Consider the following 7285-nt stretch of genomic DNA (forward strand, 5'->3'; position numbering starts at 1 on the left):
ATTAAATTTGATTTGAAATTACGGAATTCAACTATTAAACTAATTTTGATTTTTACGCATGATAATACTACATCAAGAAACATGTAGAGCAATAATTAATCAAAACAAGCAGCTATACATCAAAAAAAATAAACATCTACATTCAGTTCTTGAAATGATTCATTATATCAAACTTTAAATATAGCATGAGTAAAACCAACTGCTTGTCACAGTTCATAAACAATTCGGGAGCTGTTTGATGTCGATATTAAGACAAGTTATAAATCAGATATTGAAAATTTTTCAACAGGATAAATAATGATAGCCTCTGGCTATTAAAATATCTTTATAAAACTGATTTACATCTGAAGACAACTTCGGTTTTAAAAGAATTTTTTTAGATGATTAATCCCATGATTGAGTTCATAGTTAATGTAATTTATTGATGATAATTAGGTGTCGATAACTTGAATTAACTATTTTCTTAAAAAGGAATACACTTAAAAAAATTAGTAGTGGTTTAAATCATTCTAATTATCAGCTGATCTTCACCCTAGACTGGTTCTTTAATTATGTGCTTTGAATATAATTAGGAAACTTCTTTTTCAATTATTGTTTTGTACATGATATAACATCAGATACGAACGTATACCATATGAGAAGATAATTGTATCAAGGCTAAATTTAGAAACAGTGCACAGAACCGCAAGGGGCTCTACAATACTGATCATAATCTTGAACTAAATGTGCAGTGCGCAAAAAAAGGAAAAGAAAAAGAACACTCTAAATAACTTTTGATCTAGATCGGACTTTTACCTCTTAGGACTCAATCTTAATGGCTCGAGAAAGTGATCTTAAAAGTGCAGATGATATTTCAAGGTACGATTCACACACAAAAACGTACTTTCTCTGAATAAACACACCTTTTTCGACTTATTCGGATTTCTGACCCCCCAGAATATAGGGGGTAGCCGCAATCTGGGAAATAAAATCTCAATAGTTTGATCAGGGGAGCGCCTCCTTGGACCCCTTACTGTTAATTTTACTTTTTGCGTATTTCGAGCGTTAATTTTACTTTTGCGTATTTTTTGCTCGAGAACTTTTTTAAGCGAATTCACCACTTTTTGCACACATTTATAAAATTCTTTCATCCAAAGATAATTCGATGCAAAAAAAAAATTTAGTTGTATATATTTATAATTTTCTTATCATTTTATTTAATAATAGTCGAAAAGATTTCGAATAGCAAGGTATAAACTATTTATATCATTTTAAAGTATGTAATTTAGCATGGCAAAATATAAAATTTGAGCGAAATCGGTTGTATAGCTCCTAAGAAATAGAAATTTAAAGATTATATTTCATATATTTATAATTCGATTTTTCATGCTCTCATCTTTTCGACTATTATCAAATAACGTAATAAAAATAAATAAATATATAGTAATTTTTTTTTGTTGCATAGAATTATCTTCGAATAAACGAGATTTATTAGTGTACAACAAAATTTTTTAAATAAAGTTCTCGAGCTATGGTAAAATACGCAAAAGAGTAAAACTAACATTTAGGGTTCCAAACTTTGAACCGCTCCTGACCATATTTCCTAAATTGAATTTACTTCTTATATTTTGGAGGTCTGAAATCTGAATTCATCAGAAAAGGTTATATTTATTTAGACTAAGTACATTTTTTAGTTTGATTTCGTAACTAAAAGTATCGCTTGAACTAATTAATTAGCATATTTGAAGTCGTCCGTTTAAGGTGGTCCAGTTTTTTTTTTTTTTTTTTTTTTTTTTTTTTNGGTATAAACTATTTATATCATTTTAAAGTATGTAATTTAGCATGGCAAAATATAAAATTTGAGCGAAATCGGTTGTATAGCTCCAAAGAAATAGAATTTTAAAGATTATATTTCATATATTTATAATTCGATTTTTCAGGCTCTCATCTTTTCGACTATTATCAAATAACATAATAAAAATAAATAAATATATAGTATTTTCTTTTTTGCATAGAAATTACTTCGGATAAATGAGATTTATTAGTGTACAACAAAATTTCTTAAATAAAGTTCTCGAGTTATGGTAAAATACGCAAAAGAGTAAAACTAACATTAAGGAATCCAAACTTTGAACCGCTCCTGACCATATTTCCTAAATTGAATTTACTTCCTATATTTTGGGGGTCAAAAATCTGAATTCTCTATATTTATTTAGACTAAGTACGTTTTTTAGTTTGATTTCGTAACTAAAAATATCGCTTGAACTAATTAATTAGCATATTTGAGGTCGCCCGTCTGAGGTGGTTCGGTTTTATTTTTTTTTCTTTGTACTTTGTACATTTTACGTATAAAAAATTTTTAAAATTATTAACAACAAAAGAATTATGCTATGTTTAGAGAATTTATGCTTATATTTATTTAAATTTTTAACTCATAATTTAAGCAAACAATTCTGATGGAAAATTAGCAATGAATTATTGGCAAAATTTAAAGGGTCTCTAGAAAATTGTGGGTCTTAAGCCCGCACCTCACAGCCATTAGGATTAATCAGGCACTATATTGAATAAAAATAAATAAATAAATAAGTAGTCGCGTAATTGGATGTTCCGTAAATAATCCAGAGAAGCAATTTTCAACTTGTATTAGAAATGAAAATTTTATTAGAATTATTCACCGCATCAAAAGCTCTAAATGAACTAAAACTAATATTATTCTATTATCATTGAAATAAAAAAAAAATTAATTTAAATAACTCAGAAATTTAATTATTCATGATAGAAATCGAAAAGAAACATCTAAAAATATATAACTTGAAGATGAAAAGAGATAAAAAGAGGAAGTGAAAAAAGGAATTGTGTTTACGGACTGAGAGTTGATTTCAAATGAAGTTTAGCGTCGCTTGTTATTATAAACAAAGAACAAAGTTAATTATTTCTTAAAGCTTTACAATAAAAATCACATGAGAAAAAATTAATATAAGCTTTATAAAATAAATGTTTGAAAAATCATTTTTAAAGGGAATTACGATCTCACCTCATAAACAAACTAAAGTCCTGAATAAATACAAATTTAATAATATTCTTTCTGAATTATAAAAAACTAATTAAAAAGATTTGATAAAAAATAACGTTAAATTACGATTCAATTACTCTTTCAATATTTTTATTTAGGTTCTTGCCTTCATTTTTTAAAATTATAATTACAGATTACATAAATTCCAAATTGTATTAAATGGAAAAAGCCATTAAAAGATTTATAAAAAAAAATTTAGAAGCATTTACCAATAAAAATTAATTATTTCCACACACTTATTTATTCAAAGAATTGAAATTACTGTTCAATGTTTGTAAATAACAGCAAAAGAAGCTAAAGGAATGTTTAGTTAATGCTGATTTGCATTTTATTTGAAAATAAAACTAGTTGAACGCGATACTTGTATTAGATTAATGAAGTCTACGGTAAAGGAAAAAGGATCCAAATTTATTTCAATGAATAAACGCTTTTAGTACAATTTGCCTTTAAATCATTATATTCATTTACAGAATAACTAAGTATATAAAGCAAAAAAAGTATTTTATAATATTTTACGCCTTTTATTAAATAATTTACAACATGATTAATTAATTAGTCGATATATTAATTAAAAATTAACTCATAAGTAAAACTGTATTTAATCAATAGATAAATAAAAAATTATTGCAACTAAAAATGCAAAAAAATTTTAAAATTTTAATTAATTTTAAATTATTAAACATTAAACTTTTAGTTTAAATTTAAAAACAAATAAGTAAATTTAAGACTTTTACTAGTTTTATTGTATCTATTGACACAATAAAACTAATATTAAATTACGTGAATTTTTTAACTAATTTCATAATCTAATATTAAAAAATAAAATTTGAAAGAAGTATTTAATATTAAAAAAAATATATTAAATTACTAGAAAAATTTACACGTTGAAAAAATACAGAAACATTGAAAACAGTTTCAACAAAGAAATAATTTAAAAAAGAATTAATTAACAAAACATCCATTCGTTTCGAGAAATTAATATTATTAATGAAGTTAGTTTTTCTAGCTAATTAAAAACAAAAATCTAAAATAATCATAGACATTCTTTTATTCTCTATAAATAATACAATTTTTTTTTTTTTAAAATTATGTTCTAAATTTTTTCATTCATGATTTAAAATTTGTTTTGGCCCACGAAGAAATACGAAAAATTTAGTAAAAGTGAAAATGCTTGCTACATAGAAGAAAAAAAATTATTATGAATTAACAATTTGTTTAAAAAAAAAATGACATAATAAGGAAATACTTTTTTAAAAATACTTCAAACCGGAAAATGAATATTGAAATTTTATGTAAGAATGTAAACAAATTAATATTACAAAGAATTCTATAATTTGCAATAGTAATTTAAATTTTTCTTTAATGGCGAAAAACTATCGAAACTAAATTTCAAATATCTTATCGAATATTGTATACAGTGAGATTGGTATTTTCTTGTAAAGATAAAGAACTAGAAACACTTACCATCGTTCAGAAAGGAAAACATTCGGAGACCACGTGGGTTTGCGCGCAAAGTCAACAAGTGGGTGTGTCTCAAAAAATACACCAAAAACTTTTTTTCAATTTTAAAATGAAAAGATAAAAGGAAGATCCCACTTTTTTATTTATAAATTGAAACCAAAATAATAACTACCTTTTCGCTATGTAATAGAACTACGCGAATATCCCTTAGTAAGAGCACTGACTTAGGTTTCGTTTCATTGAAAGCGAAATACTAACTGAGAAAGATTTTAGGGTTGCTCAATGCAATAAGATTACGCGCCATTGAGACTGGCCAATCGCCATGCGATGCGACTTCGGTAAAGAAGAGTCGACTATTAGAGGAGGTTAGAAGATAGTTGTGTCAAGTGTTTGGAAAACATTTTTTCTTTCTTTCTTTCTTTTAATTTTATCTTCGTTCTTTTTTATCTATTTCCTTTGGGTAAACATAACGGTAAAGCAATGGAACAGATCGTATAATTGATTATTATTGCTTTCTTACGCTTTGGGGGAAAGAAACTTCAATGTTTCTTTCTAATCCTTTTCTTGGAAGAGGAGAGTAGTCATCATATGTGTTTCTGATTTTTGATGTATTCATTATTGTTTTATGCTTATTGCTTATTTATGAATGGATTATTGATTTATGCTGAAAAATGATTATGTTTTATTATGAATGTTGTATTTATTATTGCCTAAAAAATTTATGAATGAATTTAAAAGTCAAATTATTGTAGTTTATTTCTATTTTCTCTCTTTCCTTTCGGTAAATATAAGCGAAATATATTGAAATAGAATGGATTGTATAATTGATTATTATTACTTTCTTATGTATGAGGGAATAAAATATCAATGTATCTTTGCTTATCCTTTTCGTAGAAATTGAGAGTATTCTCTTTATTTCCAATGAATGATCTATTTATTCATTATTGTTTTATACACTGGGAATAAAATTCGGGTGAAAAACATACTTGTATAGTAAAGAGATTTTGGATTTTTTTTTCTCGGTATTTTTTTTCTCGATTTTTTTTTCGGATTCTTTGGGGTAAATTTCTGGTAATTTACCCCAAAATTTAGAAATAGATCTGAAGGAAGTTCATCAGTCATCACGTTTAATTAAAATATATTTAAGAAAAATTCTGCGTCAAAGAGTTAAACTTAAATTTTTAATTTTAAATACAGTTCAATAATCGAATTCAACCAATTAATTCAACCTAATAATAAAATTAAGATCGCACATATGTTTTTAAAAATTCTTATCGTAAAAATAATTCCTAACAAATGAATAAAAACACCGGAAAGAAAGGAAACGGTAGTCTGACATCATACACACATGCCTCTTAGACTATCACGGAATAAACCACAATCGAAGAAAGAAGAAAAATCCAAGAATCCACAATGTTAGTTTTTTATAAAAGCTTCCTAGTTAAAGTAATGTTAGTTTTTTGTAAAAGCTTCCCAGTTAAAGTAATCCAAAAAACAAATCGCTTGTAATGAAAGAAGAATATTTAGTTATCTTTCTATCCAAAAGACGTAATAAAATACCATTTCTTGTTAACTTTTCTGGATTATGTGTATAAAAAAAAGGGGAAAAAAAAAACACCAAAACTTTTAAGTTGCGGTGCTTCTTTTTTAAAGTTTTGGTTTAAGTTTTTTTTTTTTTTTTAAAGTTTTGGTTTAAGTTTTTTTTTTTTTTTTTAAAGTTTTTGGTGTTTTTTTCACACCGAAAATAATTCAAAATCGTTCCTTAATCCAACCGAAGCATTAATTCAATCGAAATTAATTCAATTCATCATCAGCCATAAGAATACGTGGCTGCAAAAAATTATAATTTTACTGATGTGATTAATTTTTTCTTTGCTTAAAAAATTTAAAAAAATTTCAATGTAGTCAATTGAGCCGTGATGGCTCAGGGGATAGAGCATTCGCCTTCCAAAGAGGCGAACCGGGTTCAAATACCGGTGATGGGTGGTCGATATGCATCAGGCTTGCACCAACCACAGTGCTGACGTAGAATATCCTCAGTGGTGGACGGATCATGGGTTAGAGTCTCCTTGCCATCAGGCTAACCGTAGGAAGTTTTAGTGATTTTTCTCTCTATGTAACGCAAATGTGGGTTAGTTCCATCAAAAAATCCTCCACGAAGGTAAATTTCTCCCAATACTTGATCCAGAAGTTCCCTTGTCTTCTGGATTGGATTCAAAATTAGAAGGTGACGGAGTTGAACATTAGTAGTCGCAAACCCTAAAATTGGGTCGACCGTTCAACGACGGTCATAAAATATATTTAATTTAGATTGTTTCTTAAACATTTCTTCAAAAATAAGAAGAATTTCTTACATCTAAAAATTTTTAAGTTGTAAGAGTTAGAAACTCGTTGGACGAGAATTTTTTGAAACAGCAGCCGTGATGAGGACGGCAGTTATTTTCCGTTAAGAAAGATAATTTACTTTCCCCAAAATTTCACTGAAATTTCAACTAAATTATAATTTTCGTTTCTGTTATCCCAAAGACGTTTCACTGAAAGTTTCTGTTGTTTGTTTTTCGCCGTCTATGTTTCTTTAACCTTTTTTATTCTTCCTGACATTAATATGTGCTTTTCGTAATTAAATTTTTCTTTCATCTGTAACAATTATTTCATAAAAATTATTAATAAATTGGTGAGTACTTTATTTATAGTGTTTATGTTCGGTGTAAAATTGTTTGATGCTGTGATTCGTAAAATATACATTTATATACTGTTTTTTCTTCCAAATTT

The 7285-nt window shown here is 26.6% G+C and overlaps 1 protein-coding gene across 2 annotated transcripts in view; it reads right to left on the reverse strand.

The window, feature by feature from the left end:
• Nucleotides 1-4823, reverse strand: part of LOC107453411 (crossveinless c) — a 326116-nt gene extending 321293 nt beyond the window's left edge. Inside the window, exon 1 of one of the 2 annotated variants that reach the window (XM_043039800.2) lies at nt 4517-4823. The gene's annotated coding sequence lies outside the window, so the exon portion shown is untranslated. The remainder of the gene's footprint in view (nt 1-4516) is intronic. The other variant, XM_043039814.2, reaches the window with a different exon arrangement.
• Nucleotides 4824-7285: the final 2462 nt, after the last annotated feature.

Source organism: Parasteatoda tepidariorum, chromosome X2, assembly GCF_043381705.1.
Source record: "Parasteatoda tepidariorum isolate YZ-2023 chromosome X2, CAS_Ptep_4.0, whole genome shotgun sequence".
Classification (NCBI taxonomy): domain Eukaryota; kingdom Metazoa; phylum Arthropoda; class Arachnida; order Araneae; family Theridiidae; genus Parasteatoda; species Parasteatoda tepidariorum.